General features: G+C 38.9%; 1 protein-coding gene across 4 annotated transcripts in view; it reads right to left on the reverse strand.

Annotated features, from left to right (window-relative positions):
* Positions 1-23139, reverse strand: part of SLC35F1 (solute carrier family 35 member F1) — a 244294-nt gene that overhangs the window by 83735 nt on the left and 137420 nt on the right. The window lies entirely within an intron of this gene.

The following is a 23139-nucleotide window of genomic DNA, read 5'->3' on the forward strand; positions in this document are numbered from 1 at the left end:
TCTTAATAAGGATGATAAAAAATAAACAAACAAATTTAAGGCTTTTTTTTTGTTTTTTCCCTAAAATAGGGCTGTTTTCTCTGTTGAATGTGTGATTAATGGACCTGTCACTAAAAGGTGAAGTCAGGATTTTGGTAAAGAATATGTAGAACTGGGACTGGGCTCAACCTTGGGAACGGCTTTCTTGTTTCCACAATGCAGGATCCTCTTTATGCATACATCAAGTAGAAGATGAAGCCTTTTCTTGATATGAGTAACCTGAGCTGATCCCAGCTTTCATGCAGGAAGAGTGCAAGAAACAGGAAAGATGGGGCTTTACTGAATTTGACATAGGAAAGCTTACCCATCAATGAAGGCATTTGCTTCCTGTTTTCCTTGATGGAGAGCAATAGATGTAGCTACAAAGTTCTGGGGAATAATTTTAATGCAAAAATTTTGGATTCATACCTGTACTGCTTTAACGCCATGGTTTTGCTTATGTGGTGTTACCATGCTTTTCCGACCCATGATGTGAAGAACTCTATTGTGCATGATTTTCTAATTGTATTACATTACAGAAATTTGCACTGCATTAAGACAGAATTCAAAGTGTTTCAGAGCATTATTTGAATAGGCCTTCTCTTTGCATTTCAGACACTGCATTCATTGTTGTTAGCTTACCACATATTGATAAATTTTTGGGGTATTTCCCATTGCTTTGTCAAACAACCACTTCTGTTATTTATTACAAAAACAAATGCATTTTCTTTTCTTTCAGTATTTATCCATTAAATGGGCAATATTTGTTAGATGCCTATGATCTAAATTTAAATAGGTATAGCAATGTTTATTGCTTTAGTCTTGGAGAACTTTAACCGATGGGACAGCTATAAATGGAAAACCACCCAAAGAAACTTATGCCTAGTTAAACTAAGCATGTCCAATGAACCACTGCAGAGCAAGAGAAAATGTTTTTTTTTTTTTCTTTTTTCTCTGTGCTCATAAAAAAATCATAGTGTATTAAACAGCTATACTACATCTGAAATCCAAAAGGACCCTGCTAAACTGAAAACCACTACTAATCCTAAAGGGAAGTTTCAGAATTTTTTTGTAGTGCAAATATGCATGAACTACATGTCAATAGTAACTGCCTTTTTGAGTCTGTCCCTTCCTGTTTGTAACAGCATCACATCTGTTTCAATTAGAGCAATAGCTTTCATGGAATACCTGTATGAGAAATGCAGCTGGTTTTACTGAGCACTTTGTCTTGGAAAGCCTAAACAGGCTGGTTTATTTTGCTCTGCTTTTCATCTCCTCTCCCCCACTACTACTCGGTATCCCTCAGCGCAGGGTAATTGCACCACATAACAAGCTCATGGAGAGAACTCATTGGCTCTCTCTCAGTCACAATTTGTTGACTTTTGTATTAGAGTGCACAAGGAAACTCTGCCAGAAATGCCCCAAAACAATTAGGGCATTGGCTGTATCAGGAGGCCCTGAGGCATTACAAGATATCTTAGCATGACACCAATTTATGGATGCTTCAGCTGTAATGAACCAGAAATAGAAGTGAAAACTAAACAATTTAAAAATATTTAAGCTTTTGGAGCATGCTCTGAGATAAGGAAATTTGTATAATATTTTCCCAGTAGCAGAGTACTCTGTGACTCAAGAAAGGGCTTGTTTCTTGAGAAACTCTAAAAACTGATCTGAAGTTAAATACTCCCTTCCAAAGCCAAAAAATGGGACTAAGCTTTGAAACAGCAGGGGACTTAACCCCCCATTCAGGACTCCACAAGACCTAAGAAACTCTAGGTAACCAAGTTGAAGTCCAAAAGACAAGCTGTCAAACAAAATCTCATTAAATCCAAAGGACTAAAAGAGGCTGAACAGCAGACATCGCAGTAGAGGAAGAAATGTAATGAAGTACAAGCATCCAGCAAATGTATTAAAGTCAAAAGTTCAGCTTTACCTCACAATTTATGCTATGATAATCCTGCATCACAATGTGTTCAGCAGTGTAGTAGCATCATGGACAAATATTTTTATGTTTTGAATTTGGCTTTCTACTTTTTCTGATGCAAGTATCAAACCCTGACTGAAGAAAGAGATGGCTGTTCTTAAGAAACACACACCAGTAGTTTCACACACCCAAACAAAATTAAACAACAGACCAGGGAGTTCTGCAGGGCTCTAAAGAATAGAAGATACCAGGAAGGAGGAGCATTATGAAAGCATTTATGCAACTAAGCAATAGCCTCAAAAGTCAGAAATCTAAAAGACAGCTTCTATGTTCTTTGATATTAATATTTATCATGACCTTGTGAGAAATACTGTAAAAATAGTGCTCTTAAGTATAACAGAAATCGAATTCTCACACAGATCTGAGTTTTTTTTTATGGGAGATTTAGAAGTATTCCTGAGGGGGTTATGATGGAAACTTAAATAAATGACCTAAGATGAAAGTTGACTGCTTGTTTCTTCAGAGAGCCCTTTTCATGAATAAAAGTTTTAAGAAAGTTCTCACTGTTGAAATTTCCAGTGAGACAGATAGAAGAACTGGAATGTTTAGTGGCAAATACGGCTTTAGCTTAAAAAGGATTAAACAGAGGAAATAATTAGAAATTGCCCAGATTTTGAGACCATCTCCTCCAGGTGGGTAAACTAGATTTACTATCTGAATATGAGTTTTGTGCTTAATGTTATCTCACCCTGAGATCTGGGGAAGAGTGGAAAAGACCTGGGTGCTTAGGAAGGCCCTATGTGAGCTTACCTTACCTTGGCTGTCTTACTTCCACTCCTCACCTTCAGCAACCTAAGGATGGATCAGCCTGTAGGTATATGCAGAGCCAGGGGCAGTACAGGCTGAGAAAGTTGAGGAGACCTGTACAGTTTCCTTTCAGGCTATTTAATTACATTTCATTTTATTTTGTTTGGAGGATGAATATTGATCAATTTGCTTGCAGTTGGTTTCTGGCCTATTTCACTCTTACAATCCTGCTGCCCAGCACGCTTCTTCTGGTTTTAACGCTACACCCTGTTTTTTGGAGAAAACAAAACAAAACAAAACAAAAACAAACAAACAAACAAACAAAAAACGTGTTCTCACTGGAGTTAAACAATGGAATTGCTGTTGGAGCAGCTGACTTACACTGGAGGTCCATATACAGCAGAAAACATCATTAGATGGTGGTGTAGTCCAACTGGGTAAGATGCTGGAGACACAGAGTGACATGCAGAGGGACTAACCATTCAGACTCCTCTCCACAGTGCACAGAAACAACCTCAAAATGTGTTACAAGGCACAGGGACTAAGCCCCTCAACTGTGGGACATCTCTCCTCTCTCTTCTCATGAAGGTACTGTGCCTGACAAACAAGTTGAATCTTCTCTTCCCCCAAATATTGTCCTGCTCATAGACAAATATGAAGTCTACAAATCAGCATGAAATGCACACATGGCAGAAAGGAGCTGATCTTAATAATCCCCTACCTGGAACACCATAATGCTGTTAGAAGGACACCTCTGATTTGCAGAAATGTGCCACAGACTGACAGTCCCCAAACTCTTTGAATCTTTCTTGCTGTTGCCTAATTTACACCTGTATTAGCACAGAAGTTAGTGGAGTCAGATTAGAGAAGTGAGAGAAAGATGAAAGCTTTATGACCTTGTTTTCTACTAGAGAACTCTCTAAAGAGAGCATGGGAATAAGTACTCATAGGAGAGGAAAAGCTCTAGGATCCCCTACTTCTGTTCACAAAGGGCACTCACTAGAGAGACTGAAATGCTTGGGTTTCTACAGTGCCCTTAAGCATTATTACTTATTATCATTTATGTGAATACAAGCTGTGTTCACAGCAATAAAATAAGGATAAGCTTGGGTAGTATTAATAGCCCAGCTAATTACAGTGCTATAAAAGGTTTATAGGTGATATAAATTTCAATATTATTACTACCATGCCATGACACTGGCTTTATCTAAAGGAAGGTGTTACAAAGCTTATCTCCATGCACTCTGTTTTGGCTCTAATTCACAAAGAATTATTAAAGGCAAAAGGATATGGGAACACTCTCACCTGGCTACATGGCCAATTTAGGACATCTAATCCTGCAGTTACAGTAAAAAAGCATTATCTCTCCGGATTCCTGTTTACGGATGGAAAAGACCAAAATGACCAAACTTTTTTATTTTTTTATTATTTTTTTTTTACTAATTTCCATGGTCATTTAAAATTCCAGCAGCATTCCTTCAGCTGTGCCCAACCTTGTCAGACATCAAGAGCAATCTGAGATATTCAACTGGAAAATTAAAAACTCTCTAATCTTCTACTTTGGTAATTTCTTGTTAATAAGGAGACATGACCCTTCTATTATCTAGGCTCTGGGAATAGCAGAAGATCTGTTTGGGCTAGATACACACCAGCCTTAATGATACTGCTTTGTAGAATGCTTCGCTGGTTCTAGGTCATATTATAGATAAGCTCAGAAATCTCAGAAAGATGCTATTTGTTTTTAGCAAAGCAAAAAATCTTCCCAGAGATTCTGGCAGCCCCTTGAGTAAAAGAAGGCAAGAGAAGGCAAAATATTATGGAAGTAAATGTCTAGGTTTATGAATGATGTAAGAAGAAAGGATCTGAATTTGTTCAACATTGTTTCCTTTTTCCTATCAAAACAGAGCTGTATAAAGTGTGTAGTTGCAATTTCTTCAGAAGGGGAAGCTGTCTTCCAGCAGGTTAACTACAGTTGCAGTGGGACTCTGGAACCAAACAGAAAGCGAAAAATGGAAACACAGGAGTGTCTCTTTATTGGGTGGCTTTTCTTCCAAGTTACTGTGATACTTGAGCTTCCTAATGTGATGAATTTAACAAGGCAACTGGGAACAGCAGGGAAGGAGGGGCTGCTCACTTACTGGAGCCAAAAGATAAAAGGCAGTCTGCCAAGGCCAGGCATAAAAATATTGATGGTGATCATCCAGCATCAAGAAATGAGGATTCATCTGTTACTGGAAGGAATACATTGCCACATACTGCTGCTGGGTGAGAGGGTGAGGTGCTAAAGCCGTCACAGCTGGTTTTAGGAACAAACAACTGTGCCTGTTGTTGGGCATCAGGCCACTGAAGACTGAAAAGGACCTTAGCTAAATTGAATTGAAAATGTGTGTCATCCGATGCATAGCTGGGTCCACATGAGCCTTTGCAAGGCCAAGGCTGAAAGATCCACAGAAGCTTTTGGTATGGGATTCCAGCTGAAGTGCCCGGTGACCCACAGGAGTCATGCAGGAAAGCTTACAGACCCATCTGCGTTATCCATTTCCAAATCAACAACTCTCTTCCAAATGATCTTTTTAAAGATGCTTATATGAATAATCAAAAGCTGGGAACAGGTAGTGGGATGGTATTTGGGAATTTGTTGTTTCAGACTTTTGGGAAAAGGGTTCTTTCTGCTTTTACAGAAGGGGCTTTTACAGAAAGGGAAACGCTGCCTTGATAACTTGCTGTAGTTCTGCAAGAGTGCCAATACGCTTGCAGCTACAAGGGATTGAATGGACACAGCAAATTGGGATTTTAAAAAGTCTTTGGCAGGGTTTCACACCACAGGTTGTTAAAGAAGCAGTGCCACAGGACTGGTGGGAAAGTCTTCTTCTGACTGCATACGTTCATTGATCACTTTTCAGGCTGGAGAAGTGAAGCTAAAGGTACAAACAGGCCCAACTAATCATTAGAGGGACTGAGTAGCTGATTTAAGAGGAGTGATCAGAGGAGCTGGAACTCCTCAAACAGGAGAGAAGAAGGGAGACGAGTGGAAGTACATTTCTATGGAGCATATGGTGAATTTTTGGAACTTGCTGCCACAGGAAGGTATGAAGACAAACAGTGCCAAGAAGTTCAAAATGGGATTAGACATATTCATGGGCAACAGGTTCGTGCTAAAGAATTCATATTCACCTAACATGCATAATGCAACAACTGTGGCAGATATGAGGGACAAAAGACCACTGAAATCTCATGCATCCCCTAAGAAGTGTTTCTTTATGCCACTTCTGAGACAAGATGGACCTGAGGTGGACCATGGGGTTGACCCAGCTGGGTTTTCAGCACATTCTTAAGAGTTCTACAAGACATTTGTCCGAAGTGGCAAACAGCGTCTTGTTCTCCTTCATACTCTGTACTTGCTGTCAGTAGGCTTTCTTCCTTTTCCAAGCAGAGGGAGCGGAGAGCCACCATGACTAAGCAGGCTGTGTGTTGTGTGCCAGTTTTGGTGGCATGGGTCTCCTCCACACTCAGAGAAGACTGTACAATACATACTACAAATACTAGAAGCCAGGATCAGTGGGCAAGCCACCATGTACCGGGTATAATATCAGCAGCACTGTTTCTTGTATTTTTCTTTCTTGTTTCTCACTGCTTTCTCTTGCTCTGGCCAAAAAGAACTTAGGCAAATATAGTTTCTTCTTAAGAGCAGCACATGACTAAATTTATCGTTCAGGCATATTCTATTCATATTCTATTCTCAGTATAGCCTTTTTTTTTTCTTTTCCCCCCACAATTTCTTTGAATGAGATGTTCTAAATTTGCAAGCTTTAAGAATCACACTATGATGAACATACTAAACTTGAGATTAAAAAAAAATATGAGTAAGAGATTCCATGTTTGAAAACTTTCTTTACAGCTATGTAAAAACATACTTCTTGCAAAACTTGGAGGAGATATTCTTGGTTGACAAAACTGAGTAAGAGTTTTAAGAAAAAATACACTTTGTCATAACTCTCTTTAAATTACAGAAGTCTTCTATAAAAGTTGGCAACATGACTTTATACGAAGCACAATCTTTGTAAATTTGCTTCACTGCCTCTGCTGATTTTCTTTCCTGTCCACAGCAGAAAAACAAGAATAAGATTATATTTTAAATAACTTGTTCAGTGTTATTCACTGAATCAAATTTATAAGTAGAATTTTGACACTTTAAATGTGTTGTTTAATATATATGAACATATGGGGTTTAAAATAAAATAGATTTTAAAGGCACTCAGCTACCACAGTAATGGATGGATGGCCAGACAGATAATTTGTGTGCTTTCGATGTGATTTACTGCCTTCAAGGAACCTGTGCTCTACAGCTCTGAAACTAGAAATTCCCTAAGACTCTGTGCTTGACTGAACTCTAACCACAAGGGGCACACCTTCCAAACATAACTTTATTGGTTTCATTTCCATGGCAGCAGCTGTGAAAAGGTTATCCCACTCAAAGTAACCACAGCAATACTTGTGATGAAATGTTTGATCATCACATCTCTATAAATTACTGTTTATATTTACTTACAGTTCAAAAAGACAGAGATACATTTTTGTCTACCTTATTAAAGCACATGACTCAAAAACTGACTGGAATCTTCTACATTAATGAAATTCCTGACTTCAAAGGAGTGTTTTTTTCCTCAAAATTCACCTATAAGAAATATTCTCAGCTTAAACCTAAACCAAATCCTTTTGAAATTTCATTCAACTACTGTCTCTATTTTAGATATGAATATAATCCATTACAGATATAATAAAAATGCAACTCTGTAACTGAGAAGCATCTTGTTCCAAAATGCAGCTTCTTTTTCTTTTTCTCTTGCTCTTCACTACATATCTCTTCCCAGTATTACGACTATTTCAGACAAAGCCCTTGAGAGATGGCGTAAGAATTTGGTCTTATTGTATCATTTCCATTGACAGCAGAATGTCTTGTACAACCCACTGTCACAGCTCTGATGTTCATTTCATTTCTCCTACTAAAAATAGTAAACAAGTTGCGTCCTTCTGAAACTGTATTAGAATAAAAATTGTCACTGACACACTAACATGAAGTAGGTGGAAAAGAAGCTAAAGCCTGGCTCAAAAACAAATGCATCACTCAAGGATAGATTCAAAGATGTGATCAGTTGACAAGCATTTTCCATCTATAGGTAGTATTTGGAATAAATGAAAAAAATGTTTATAGAATAAGGCAGGGAAGCAGGGATTTGTGCTTTACATTACAAAAAGACTCAATAGAAAAGGAAATCAGGACATCAGAAATAAGAGGAAAAAGCTTTGGATGGCACTGATAGTGGAGACACGCAGCATAAAAATAATTTTGGTGTGACAGGAAAAATTGGAATCAGCAGGGAATTCCACTGATCACAAACTCAACACAAGGCTTTCAAATTAAGCAGAGGATAGGAGCTGCTGTTCTCCAGGCATGCTGACTCACTCATCTTTCTGTAAGCCTGCATCCATGTTTTGGTCTCAACTCCCACACCTCATTACAGCTTTGCAGTCTTGATTTATGTGCCTGTTTTTCTGTTCATGAAAACTGTTCATAGATTTCTCTGTATTGGTCTTCAAAATTGCCCAGAAGGCTACATGAAGATCATACTGTATTTAGGTTCTGAACTTAATAAAATAAACCACTTTCTGCTGCACTTTGCTTTTTGCCTTGTCCATTCAAGTCCATGATAACCCTAAATTCCACCTTCACCTTCGTGGTCATTTCTTTTTCAGCTTCTATTACATTTTGTCATTTCAACTGGAACTGGACAGGATCAAAAGGCAAATTTTCTCTTCTTCCCTGAGGGTGTCAAGGAGTTAGAAAGGGGTTTTATCAACTCTTGCCCTTAATTTGAGCTGCTGCCAAAAAAAAAGTCACAAATTTGTAGTTTGGATAGGGATGTTCTGCTCTGTAGTAGAATAAAAAATGTATCTGACTGTCCAAACAGCCAGCCACCCCTCATCCATCTGGAGACAGTGCCATCAGCAAATTCAGACATCCAGAGCAGAAGGTATCACAGTCTGTGTCTGGTCCTTGAGTCTGATGGAGGTAAATCACAGACACATCATGGAATCAGATTTCTACTTCCAAGTGTTGGAACTGAAATCCTTCCTGTTCCCCTAGGCCATTTCACCACTTTTTCACATGAGAAAATTTCCATTTACACTGCTTAGTAATATCACAGAACTTTTGTGACTTTGATGTCATTCTGAATTGGGGAAACTGTGATCAGATCTCTAGGAAATGTTCTTGAGGAACTCAATGTTCTTGAGCACTTAAGTGCTCCTATTTTCAGTTCATTTCCACAGCAGCTCCCTAACAGCATCCTTTTGTCAATCTAACTGGAAAAAAAATCTCCTACAACCCTTTACAGAGGTCATTTCTGGTATACACATATTAACTCTAGAAGACATTTTTCAAACTCTAGTTTATATAATTGAAAGAAGTGTTAAAACCTTCACTGGTGACTTTTGATGCAGTAGTTCAATTGAGTGGCACAATATTCCCTCCAACTTTAACTCAGGAGGTATTTTTATTTATATATATATGTTTTTGATCATATAGTTATCACCAGATGATATAATTTTGGAAGAAAGTGGGGAAAAAGAACCCTTTCTCCCAAACATTTATAGCTCTGAAATAGTTATTATCAATGTATCAGAACAGTTATTGTCCTTGCTTTGAAGTTAGCAATGTTAATAGGTAATAGAAATATTTTTAAATGAAGAAATTGTGTTATTAAATTCCTTGAAAGGGAATTGTTTATTCCTGAATACCACTTTGCAGATAATCTGTTGATATGTGGTATTATTTTCAGATGAAAAACGCTATCAGTAATTTGCTCAAAACCCTTCACTAATCATATAAATATCATCTTGTACAACTAAATAGTTCCATTCTGATAATTTTGAAGCTTTGTCTATGAGATTGCAAAAGGCAATGACCATTATAAGTGCTATTGATCCTGCTGACTGTTACTTCCTAATTCTACAGCTTTTTAGTCCTGCCAATAAGCTCTCTCTCTGTATCCAGGCTTTCATGAAAAAAATCTGCTTCTTTTCAGTGTTGCTTACTTCTATAACCAACAGTATGTCCAGTCCATTGCATACTGATAAATCCATGACAGATTAAGTCCACAAAATATCAAACAGAGTTCAAGGAAGTATAAAATAAAAGAAACATTGGGAAACATTAATAGTGTGGTAGATTTAAAAAAAAACAAAAATGAAGAAATTTACTCAGACAGATTTTCTTTCAGCATTGCCATTAACAGAAGATGATAGACTGATCCCTCACCAATGCAGGATTAGCGGAAATTACGGAAATAAACACAAGCCTCATTTAAAGCATGAGAAGAAATGCCTCTGTAATGAACGTGACAGACACAGTTGAAAACGAATTGCCATTTTTATTCCACTTTTCAAAATATTAGGAAATAAGGAGATGACATTTCATCACATTACTGACAAAATATGAAATATATTAACAAGGATTAAAAAAATGAGCCTTTTGAGAAAAGTGAGAAAGAAAGTTGAATGAACCTACAATTTGCACTAAGCAGCTTCCATTTAGGAATGAATTGCTACTGTACTATCAGGTGTGTATATAACAAATAGAAGGCAATTGTGAAACTTTTAGGAAGATACGTCTTGTTTAAATTTGAAAGAAGTGATTTTATTTCTTGTGTAAACTGGCTTGTGTTTATTTGACTGTTTAATTTAGAATTTCAGGTGCATATACTTATAAACACCCCTTTAAATGCTTGTTGTGTTCATTTGCTTAGAAATAAGTATTGATGCAAAAGTGTGCTTTTCTATACAAAGTCATTGACACAGAAGGTCTACATTTTAGACCTTTTTCCATGGAGAGGTCTGTTACAGTCTTTGCTATTTGACAAATGAAACAAGCACCATGCTTTTATATCAAGATTCTTTTTACATCTAGGTGACTTTAAAGTAACCACCTGCAAAGATTATGTCTTTACACAGATTTAGGCACAGATGCCATCATTTTAAACACATATACTGAGGTACAAACTATGTATGAAATGAGTCAGCCCAACTAGAAATGTTTCTCTCATCAAAGCTCAGTTAATGTCACGATTCTTTCAAAGACACTTGTGCATGTGTCCAAACATCTATGTTACCTAGTATCTTGTATTTATCTCACTGTCCTGCACTAGAAAATGGTTTTAGTGAATGTGATCTCTATTTTGAGAAAGGACCTTATTCAACAGCCATTACGTTACTGTCAAAATACTACTATAAATGCTATAGTCATTTGTCTTCTTAAAGGCAGGTTGCTCTGGGATATAACTTAAATTTTCTTACACTGAAAAGCATATTACTTTTCTGCAGTGTGCAACGCCTTTTAAAGAAAAAAATAATTCTACTTTTTATTTTAAATTAGTTTTATTTCACTACACACTTCAAATAAATATTCTCCTGATAAAGATGTATTATTTTATACTTTCTAACCAAATAACAATACAAAACCTGCACATACATTCAAAATCCTCAATAAATTAAAAGTGACTGGATTCTACATTTCTAATACTCCATTCACCAGAGAAAAAAGCAGGTGTTCCTGTGAGTGCAGATCTCAGATCACCACACACTGCTGATCCACGAGCTTCCCAAGTATTATTATCCATGAAATTTCAATGCTAAAGCTGCAGTGTTGGCAGCAAACTTATTTATTTATTTAATTATTTACTTACTTATTTTTGTTGCCTATCACTAGAAGACTAGAACAGTGAGAAACTAAAAGCAAACTACAAACACCTTCCCCCATCCACACTCTTCCACCTCCTCCCCCTGAGCAGGCTGGGGAACAGGGAATGAGGGATGCAGTCAGTCCCTAACACTTCGTCTCTGCCACTCCTTCATGGTCACTCTCTGCCCCTGCTCCTTCTAATCCTTTCCAAACTGATCGTGTAGGGGCTTTCCACAGGCAGCAGCTCTTCAAGCACTGCTCCCACACGGCTCTGTACCACAGATCCATCCATCCCCCAGGAGCAAACTGCTCCAGCACGGGTCCTCCACGGGTGGGTGGCAGCTCCCCCCAGACCCCTTGCTCCTGCGTGGGCTCCTCTCCATGGGCCGCAGCCTCCTCCGGGCCACATCCACCTGCTCTACCACGGGCTCCTGCATGGGCTGCAGCGTGGAGATCTGCTCCATGTGGGACCCATGGGCTGCAGGGGGACAGCCTGCTCCACCAGGGGCCTCTCCACAGGCTGCAGGGGAACTGCTGCTGCGTACCTGGAGCACCTCCTGCCCTCCTGCTGCACTGACACTGGGGGCTGCAGGGCTGCTTCCCTCACATGTTCTCACTCCTGTTCTCACGCCTCTCTCCCAGCTGCTGCAGGTCCCTTTGGAGCCGTCTGGAGCTGGCTCTGATCTGACATGGGGCAGCTGCTGGGCTCTGCTCTCAAAGGCCACTACTGCCACCCCCTAGCAACCAAAACCTTGCCATGTAAACCCAATACATGATCGTACACGTTTTTTGTTTGTTTGTTTTTGTACATGTGTATATTTTTGTGTACATGTGTATTTTCTTACGTGTGTTTATGGAAAAGCTCTTAGGCTCTGGCACTCCATGAGGGCAAATTACTCTAGTTCTTTAAAATGGAGCCAAACCAGTTACATGCCAAACAGGAAAAAAGGGCACTAGTTAGTTGTTCTTCTTGCACACCAATTGGCTGAAATTTTAATAGGACACTCAAGAACATGTTCAAACAAAACATTTCAAAAAGCAATGAAAACAAACAGAATATATCATATTTATATTATTGTTGGAGTAAATCAGGGTATATCCATTTAATTGAAGTAATGACAGTTCACCTTTCCCCTGGGCTTTAAAACCTCCTTTACAATTAAACAAAACAAAACCAGGCATCAGATCACAGACAGAGAATCAGAGAAGGATAGACAAATTATATCGTTTAAATATTCTAGCACCTGCACAGAAGCTAGTTCATGAATATTTAACTCAGAAGAGGTACAGATGCTTAGTTGTCCATTGAAACCTCATTTGCTCCATTTCTGTAACAGTTTCAAAAATATCTCTGTGAATTGACTGTCACTATCCTATTACTGAAAACTAAAGGATAAATGCTCTTCTGAGATATGCCCATGGTCTCTGCCTTCCTCGTGTATTTGGAGAGCTCACTACTGCTGTCAACAGAGCTCCCACCTTCCCTCAAAGAGTCCTCCTCCCATCTCCCATGCCTCCTCCATCCCAGACTTCCCAGGGAAATCTGTGCAACAAATGGATAAGGCTGCTAGACAGAATATATTATCTTTCTCCTTTTTAATGCTAGATCAGGAAAAGATAATGTCGAGAGAGGCTCTAACTGAGCAGGCTGCTAACAACCTTGTGCTGAGAGGGAGCACCTTCACAGCTGTATTCAGCAGCCACCTGTAGCTAAAGCATCCTCAGGGTATGTGAACCAAAATTTCAGCCAAAGGACAACCTAAGCCAAGAGTTGAGTCCCCAAGTCCCTGAATTTTCATCATCTTCCAGAAATGGCTCTGTGCTCCCGCCTGTTCTCACCAGCTTGTGAGCAGAAGGGAGAGAATACAGCACAACTGCAGCTTATACCTGGAGTGCTGCATTTGTAAACAATTTTTCAGATGAAGCGGCAATTATTATTATAGCACTGTTATGTAGAAAAGCAACAGGAATTTGAAGTAACGGCATGATAATGGCTAACAGCTCAGCTAAGTATAAAGGAAAAAAATGCTTACAAAATGGTGGAAACACAGGGTACTTGTACTTTTTTATGTGGACAATGCATTTAGTTGTAACAATAATTATATGGATTACACTGATAATAATGGAGATGAAGGAAGAGGAAATTATGAGTTGTGTTATGACTTGGTATTAAATATGAACTGTAAGAATAAGCTGAAAATCGAGCTTTCTCCCACTGACGTAACTTTTTATGATCTGGATTCATACTGCCATACAGTCCTTATTTTAGATAAGGCAATGTACTTAAAGTTTTATCATTGTGACTGTGAGTTACCTGAAGCATCACATATGCTCTTTGCTCTTTTCTTTGTCCCAGTACCATCTTGCTAACAGAAACTAATAAAATCCAAAAAAGAAAATGGAGAGGTGGGCTATTTTCCATGTGTGAGAAATACACTGCATTTTCCAAACCTCCAGAAAAGATGTGATCTTCATAGGAACTTTGCTGTGAGAACTGTGTACAGTTTACAACTGGGCTCTGCAAAATGGGATGCTGCTGATTCTTTGATTTAATGAAAACTTAGGAAGGCAATCCAATTCACTGCAGGGGCTGCTTTGTTCTTTCATTACAATTCTTTTTTAATGAGAAAGACGATCGCAAGGATAAACTCGATTCCTCTGAATTTTTACACTAATTACATACAAAGCACCATTCTTGCAGAGCAGGACTTATCTCCTTCAGGCAATACAGTTATCATCTTGTAACCACACTTCAAATCTCCCGTATGAACACTGGAGCTACGTGCGCTGCATATGGATTTGACTACCCTGGCTAGCTGCTTGAATTGATGAATGTTTAAAGATTCCATAAATCACAGGCAAATACTGATACTGCATGAAATGGGAGAGATGACCCTTGCATTCTGCTTACAGCTGTAGGATCAAGGGTACACTATTTTATCAGAACCATTAACTTTCCTCATTGTAGTGGGAAGGGATGGTTGGTTTTGTAAACAGCACTTGAGATGTTTATGTGTTAAGGGGAGGGGGAAAGAGTCAAATCCATACACTAACACTTCAAAGGACAGTTACCTCTTAATTCTACATAAAATAGACTGTTATGCTCTGTTTGTGATTCAGTTCACATCCTTAAGAGACAATTTATTATTTGACAAACTGTAAGGCAATCTTGTCTAGATAGGGTGCTGCTTTATCATCAAATAAAATTACCACGAATGACATTCACCCCTGCACAATACTGTGACACTACGGGACAAATTTCCAAGCTCAGTGTGTGCCCACTGCCATAGTACTCAAGCACTTCCAGGAATGTGCTGAGAAACACCTGGCTTTCTACACGCTCAAAAGCCTTAATTCTTTAACCTATATCATCCGTGCCTGTATTTGGATCTGTGGCACAAATACGAGTACACATTACCGCAGCTGCTGAGATGGGAACGCAAATCAAGGAGCTGAGAAGTGCAAGTGTTCAAATGGCACTTTGTAAGAGCTTCCTCATGCCTGCCCACTTGTGCCTCCAGTGACAAGGCTTCTCTTCTCAAACAGGTTCCCACAGACTTCCATGCAGATTAGCATCGTGTTTGAAAGGCTAGCATGGTTCCTGGAAAAGCTTGCAGGGAGGGAGCTTCACAGGCACAGCAACAAATCCTAAATCCTGATCCAAGCCTAAATGCTTTCAAAAATATGTTTTGAGTTTGCCTGAAGACTCCAGTTTTGGTGCTGGAATCAACATGAAAAGCATCACAATGTAAAACGCTACACTCTCATCAGTGTTTTGATTCTGTTAAATCCCACTAGCTACCTGTGATGTTGCAGCTGTAAGCTGAATAAATGCATCACCTCCCATTTCATTGCGTCTCTGCTTTCTATTTATGGACTGACTGGCAAGGAATGACCACATCTGGCTAAATGTTCCTAAACAGGAACCTGCATGTACATTTACCTCCAGGGCAAAACTGCCTTATTCTCTAGTATATTCAGTATAGACATTGCCTTACAGTGATGCAAACATGGTCTATCACCCAGGACTTCAGCCAGCCTAAAGCTCCTTTTATGCTCACTGCACTTTTGCTTTTATAAAATATGCACCAGCCTTTGAATCATGGTGCAAATCTGCATGCTGTTTCTAGAAGAAACTGGTTGATGGCATAAACCTGATAGCCAGAAACATGACCGTGTCTGAACTTCCTGAACTGAGTGTGACTGGTGCTTCTCACTGCCTCATCTAAATCCTCCAGGGATTTTGTTACAAGCAGAGGTACCCCTAATTCACATGCAACCTTAGTAGAAATTCATTTATCTCCGTAGACAGGACCTTCAGTTTCCTCATTTAGGTTTAGAGGGTGGTAAGAGATTTGTTTTTCCTCTTGACTAAGTCAGCAGACAGGAAAAATGGGGTGCTCAATGCCCTTTTGCCCAACACTTCTCTTGTCTTTGATGGCACAAAGAATGCTTCTTTGACCAGCAGAGATATTTTGAAAGCAAAGCAGTAAAATAAGAGGCATCTCTGGACTCTGAATGAGCTGCACCAGGAACCATGGGCTACTACTACAAAGAATGCTACAGCATGGATGCTTGATTACACCTGGCCTTCATTGCTTTGGGGTCACCACGAGTGGGTTAGCGTTTGCATCATTAAACCATGGCACACTGTGTTCACGCTTAACTGCTGCCACCTGCATCCTAAAGGAAAAGTACTTTCCAATTTTTAGTTTGTATGTGCTGTGGGATGTACATGATTTATCTGAATATGATGCAAGATGATAGACTGTGCTGCTTTCTCTAGGAGTAGCAGAAAGGTAAACATTTTGTAATATGGCTTGCATGCTATGGGTTTGGATAGCAGGTGCCTAACCTAACAGTGAGGAAGCAGAACAGAGAAATTAAAACACGAGAAAGGGATGGCTGAGGTTTCTTTTTGTGGCATTACCTGCTGACACCTTTTCACTACATTTGGGGCTAGGATTCACCTCTGTGTTTATTGTTAAACAGCTGACAAAGCAAAACACACCTGATGAAAATGAAAACTGACTAAGCCCTGAGAGGCCTGGTCCCTTGTGTAGGTGGACAGGAGCAGCAGAACCAAAGCAGAAAGCTTCTGCATGTTGGTTAGTGGAACAAGGTAGCTGACAATGAAAAACCCTGAGGGTAAAACAAAACAAAACAAACAAACAAACAAAAAAAAAAACACCACCCAACCTCTCCACTAGGAACAGGAAACCAAAACAAAACAACAAAAGACAGAAAGGTCAAGTTTATTGTTTTTAACCCTGCCTTCCTGTCATCAATGTGGTCTACTGTTTTTTATCTTGTCTTCCTGGGCTGCATCAACACAGGAGGGGCCAGCAGGTCGAGGGAGGTGATTGCTGTCCCCCTCTGCTCTGCCCTTCTCGGGCCCCACTTGAGTCCTGCACCCAGGTATGGGGCCCCCAGCACAAGAAGGATGTGGAGCTGTTAGGGCAGGTCCAGAGGAAGGCCATGAAGATGATCAAGGGGCTGGAGCTCCTCTCCTACAAAGAAAGGCTGAGAGAGCCGGGGATGTTCAGCCTGAAGAAGAGAAGGCTCTGGAGAGACCTCATTGCAGCTTTTCAATACTTATGGGGGGCTTAAAAATAGATGGAGAGCAACTTTTTGCTCAGTCAGATAATGACAGGACAAGGGGGAACAGTTTTAAACTAAAAGAAAGGAGATGTAGCTTAGATGTAAGGAGGAAATTCTTCTCTGTGAGGGTGGTGAGGCCCTGGCACAGGCTGCCCAGAGAAGCTGTGGATGCCCCATCCCTGGAGGTGCTCAAGGCCAGGCTGGATGGGGCCTTTGCCAACCTGATCTGGTGGGAGGTGTCCCTGCCTATGGTAGGGGTTGGGACTGGATGGTCTTTGAGGTCCCTTCCAACCCAAACCATTCTGTAATTCTGTGATTCTATGATTCCTACCAGCAGCATGGAATAAATCATACTCTGATGAAATTGTATCTCTTTCTGTATTATAGCTGAAAAATTCAGGAAGACTTCATTGGACTAGGAGGGGAAATTCTCTGGTTTTGGGAAACTGTCAAAAAGAACAGGATCCCAAGGTCCTCTGAAGACTACACATACAGGAAAAGTTTCAACACCTCTGAACTGTAGCCACCTACAGAGTAGAATGATAAAGGCTTATGCAGTGGAGAGGGCAGTACCACTCAGCATTTCACAGCAGGAGATTTCAAAAAAAAAAATCACTTGGAAATAGAGGGAAAATTTAAACAGAAACAAAATGATTATGCAAATAGCACTGAACTCATACTGCTTTTTTTCTAGTTAGATAGCTCTGGTGCCCATGATGTGATAGGAAAACCCCCAACACATAGCAAGTCATACTTCTTGCTCCTGTGCATTTTATCCAAAACAGAAAATTGCAGGCTACAAAAAATCTTCTCTGCAATTTTTAGTGTCTGTAAATCACCAGAGTTTTATTTTAATTTCTCCCAAAGTGCAGAATTCCCTCTGAATATGAAAAGGGTTCTTCAAAGCCCAGACAAAAGGACTATTTGGCGGACCATTTCCATAATAAACATATCCCACACAGTTTGGCATCCCCAATTAGAAGCCCAGAGTAATTAGGAGAAAGTACACTGCAGACTACAAAGCTCCACACAATAGGGAGAATATGCAGTACAGAGAATACCAAAGACCAGAATGTCACCATTTTTCTTCATCCCAAGCCATACTCACTGAGATGCTTATTTTTTACAACACAGTTATCCTGGTCCCTTGCAGCAAGAGGGCCAGGAGGGTCTAGGCCAGCTTGATACTTGCTTCCCCCAGGTTTCAAGGGGAATTTGAAGTCTGCAATGTGTTTTTCAAGCCTGAGCATAGGCTGGGTCCCGGCATCACCACCACCTTCTCCTGAGGGACTGAGGGCCACTTCTGTCATCAGCAGAGAGGGCCATGAGACAGCAAGTATGGAGCTGTGCAGGTTTTGTTCAACACTGGGGGCATAAACAAGTTCTTTGTTCTACAGCAGAGGCACAAACGTGCTGAGGAAGTGGAATGATGACAAAATGCATCTTTTCTCATCAAAATCACTCCCTGTCATCCTAAGTGAACAGGAAGTTCCATATTTCTGAAGGCGTCTCATTGAACATGCTGACAGGATGGATGCTTTTCCAGAAGACTTTTCATCTCAATGGTACGGCACATATTGCCCAAAGTACTTTATATCTAATATAGTTTGATCAGGTTAAATCATGTACTCTCCTTGTTTCCCACATACGTTTTTATCTGCAGTCAACAAACAAGGTGTTAATGTTGAAGAAATTCTGGTATGTCTACCAAAATTAACTGCATAATACCAGCTTTGAGTTAATATAACATTGCTAGTGGAATGAAATTGAGTTAAAAAAGAGACATTTATCCTTTCAATAGATAGCTGACAATCTCTTCAGTAAAACAGAGCAATGCCTATAAAGTGTTATACTTGCCTTCAAGTTGCCTGATTCAGTTTTTCTGGGGAAGTAGGAAGGATATTATGGTAGTTTTTTTGTTTGTTTGCTTTTTTTTGCTGTTGTTCTGTTTTGTTTTGGTGTTTGTTTTTGTTTTGTGACTGTGTGTTTTGTTTGTTTGTTTGTTTGTTTTTTAATTATTATTTTTTCATGTATCTAAAAGGAGATACATGCTTGAATAGCAGGTAAATCAGGATATGATTGAGATATTAAGGTCATAAACAAATCCAAGATAGAAATGCATTAAAAATGATATTCCAGTGACATGACTGCAATCCTTAATAGTCTCAAGGGATTCTGTAACTAACTTAGGGGCACAGATCGGATCTGATTATGTGTCAAATCTGAGACATTACAGTTACTCTAGTGAAAACCGTATTTGCATCGATATATGCTATAACCTCATTGCTTAGTCTAGGAGCAGAACTCATCCAGACATAAAGAGATTCATAAAAACTTTTCTGAAGTAGCAAATTATTGCCACTAATGGTGGCCTGAAAATACAGAGTACCTTGTTGCACTGAAATTAAAGGAGCAGCTTGCCACTCGTGCAGAATTTGGCCCTTAAGGCTTTTTGTTCCCCTTCCGTTCAAAACACATCCATACTGCTCCCTCATCCCTTGTGCTCTAGAATAACAAAAAATAGCAATTTCACATTTTTTATTTTTTCTTCAAATGATGTCTAGTAGATGTGTTGTTTTCATTTGTAGCATATGGGAGGTGGCTTTTAGAAGTAATTTATTTTTGGTTGCAAGCTGCTGATGCTTGCACCCATGTTGACTGTTAGTAATTAACACCTTCTGGTCCACTATGGACAATTTCCCGCTTACTGCTTTTTAAGGTGCTAAAACTAATCTCCACCAGTTCTGTGTCCCATAGCTCCATTTCACTGAGAGAAATCTTTTCTGCCTGATAGCTACGGCTTTTCTTTTCCTCATTTAGTAATAATATACAACCCAAAGGGCTATCTGGAAGTGTCCTGACAAGATTTCGCTTAGCAGAATCCTCTGTTGACAAGGGGACAGAGCTGAGATAATATGTGTTAAAACCTTCTCAAATCAGAGGTGTTACCATGGACAAATACAGGTTTTGGCTGTAAAAATAACAGGCATGAGAGGAAGCTACCTCAAAAGTAAGAACTGAGGGTTTCAGTATTAGTTATTCAATTTATTTTATTTTTTTTTGCATATCAGCCAGATAAAACATAATGATATTCACTGCCTGGTATTGCTGCATAAGTGACATTAATTATATAGCAATGTTTTTATACAAAACAAAACAAAAAACTCTTGAATAATTATATTCAGACCCCAGCATCTCAACACCAGTGCATTAATGAGCATTTAACTGGAAGCTACAGATGGTACATAATATATTTGTGGATAAGTGGCTACCAGCATCTATGCACGTGTGAGTGTGCACACCTAGCTGTGAAGAACTTCTGCACTCTTCAGGGAAATAATACATTCAACTTCAATTTACATATAATAATTTTTTTAAAAAAATAAGCCCAAAAATATCCATAATAATAATATAAAAAAGATAATTATCTAGATACCAGACACATCATTTAACAGAAACTTCAGAGCTCCTTATGTCTCAGAAAATTATAGTTTTCAGTCCTACTTTGAATTGAGCTTTTTTTGGCCACCACAAGTGACTGCTTCTCAGTGAGTACATTTCTGCAAAACCTCAGAGGTTAAGAAAGCAAGCAAAGAAAAAGACAAAGGGATGCAGTTATTTTTGACTACCAGCCAACTTATGATGGTCTGATTTCTGAAGGAGAAAGAGGGTAATTTAAAAAATCTTAAATCTTGCATGCAGAATAGGAGAACAGCACTTAAAAAAAAAAAAAAAAAAAAAAGCCTTCTGATGTTCCTGGCACTCAGAACAGAATCAGCCCATATAAAATTAATATAATTATTATGTGATTTCCATCTGCTAACAAAGCCAAACGATTAGAGCTGCTAGAAAAACTGCCTTAGTGGAACAAACACAGATAATGAATTTGAATAAATACACAAGCAAAAAGACAATGTCAAGCTCAATCATTTGGCAATATTAAATGCTGAGTAAATGAGTTGGCTGTGTATTGCTCTGCCATTCAGCAGAAATGTTACAGTGAGTGATTGGATCAAGGATTTCATTGCCTCTCTGGTCAGTTTCATTCTGGATTTTTTGGACCCTACACCAAACCATCTCTGTTTTTGACAGCTCCTTTTCCAGACTATTCCATTGGTCCCCATTACATTGTGCTCTGGTTGTTTGTACACTGTGTGTTTAGCTGCAGGCCTGTTCAAACATCTTCTCCAACCATTCTCACTCATCCAAAACATATTTTTGACCCATCCTTAAGACTTTCCCATTCACTTCCCAAACCTATTGTACTAGAACAACAGAGATCTCCAGCAAACTCTCTTTAATCAATCACTATATTATAAACAGAGATAGAAAATTATTTATAAAAATAAAAGAGATCCTTTATTACAAGTATGTTTATATGAGTAAAACATAGTGCTTGATAGTGGGTTTGAAATGTCAATATATACTGGTGTCAAACAGCACTGTAACCAAAGCCCTGTAATGCACAACAGATTTCTAGCCTATATATCATCTCACAAGCTGGCATTTTCAAAAAAAAAAAACAAAATCTATTTAAAAGTCATTGGGATTTGGCTTCCACAAAATCTAAATCAGTCCCAAGGAGGACATTTCTGGGATAGAACTTGTGAACAGCGAGGCAATCCTACATTCAGAAAAAATTATTTTTAAACACAGATCTCCAGAAAGATGCCACTAATACACATTTTAAGCCTTTTGCAGAGAAAAACGTGGTGATGCTTCCCCCTACACAAATTGAAATTCCAAGACAGTGAAACAGTGCCTGAGCAATCTTTCCTTACGTAAGAGCTGACATTTCCTTAGCAGATTGGCCTCTGCTGTTTCTGAAAAATGTCAATGGAGACCCAGTTTTGTAAGACTCAAGCTGTAATACATGGAAGCACTTTGTGTTGCAGGACAGTGGTATATTTTTAATTGTTTTATTTTTATTTATTTTTTTCATGGAAATTAAACCCTTATTGGTTTGGAACACTTTCATATGTTACTGTTTTGTATCTGAATACCACACTGATGGACAAACTTAAGCTTTAGAGTTGTTCCCAAATCATTTAAAGATGCAACATCAAAGAATGATTGAAGATATTTGCTCCTGTAAGAAAATGTGAACCCCTCAGTATGCCGATAGATGTCCTGAAGCCTAATACATATTCTAGTTCTTTTCCTTGATGGAGCCCTTCCCTCCTTATGTCAGGAGAGCACAATCACAAAAGTACATGATATTTTTGCTCTTTTATTTTGTTTCTAATCCATGTGTTCTGCGAAGATGAATAAATAAAACGAATACAAAAAAATGAGTGGGTAAGAAATGTACTTAAATGCATTCACCTCCCACACCTCATCTAGACATGAAATCTCAGAGAAAGGAGGGACGGGCAGGAAAGGCATAAAAAACTGTATTATATATAGGCTGTCAAATAGAGGATCATTTGACATATGGTACTGAAGTGCACTTGAATGCATTTCTCATTTTGGCAGCCAGATCGCTTATACGAGCCCTGTCCCACAGTGGTGGCAGGGCTGTAGAGCTTCTCTGCCCACTCAGCGTTTCACAGTTACAGTATCCCAAATTCCCTCCTTTTATCTCCTACTTCCAAAACACTAAAAACTGGCTGCTATTTTTCACTAATAATAAGTGAACTACTGAGCTGCCTTGATGAGCAACTAGAATGAGCAAGCTCTTCTTTGCTTGCATCTGAGCTCTCCTTAACCTATGTAACTTGTAAAGCATATTATTTCCTGGCAAAATATGCAGTCAAATCTAAAACAAACCCTGAATGTGTGGTTGTGGTACCACAGTGACAAGCCTAAGAGGAGCATTACCATAAAAATAGTTAGGATGTGAAAAGTACTGATGTTTCTTTTTTTTTTTCTTTTTTTTTGCTTATAGGCAGAAGTGCTATCCTTGAATCTAGCCCTAATCATGAATCTATTAGTTCGTTCTTTGTTAATGAAAATCTGTTTTTGTGTTGTTTTTTTTTTTTTTTTTTTTAGTTTATCCAATATGTATTGCTAGGCAATATAAATATGTTACAAATGTTAATGGGATACGTGT

This window comes from Anas acuta, chromosome 3 (assembly GCF_963932015.1).
Source record: "Anas acuta chromosome 3, bAnaAcu1.1, whole genome shotgun sequence".
In the NCBI taxonomy this organism is placed as follows: domain Eukaryota; kingdom Metazoa; phylum Chordata; class Aves; order Anseriformes; family Anatidae; genus Anas; species Anas acuta.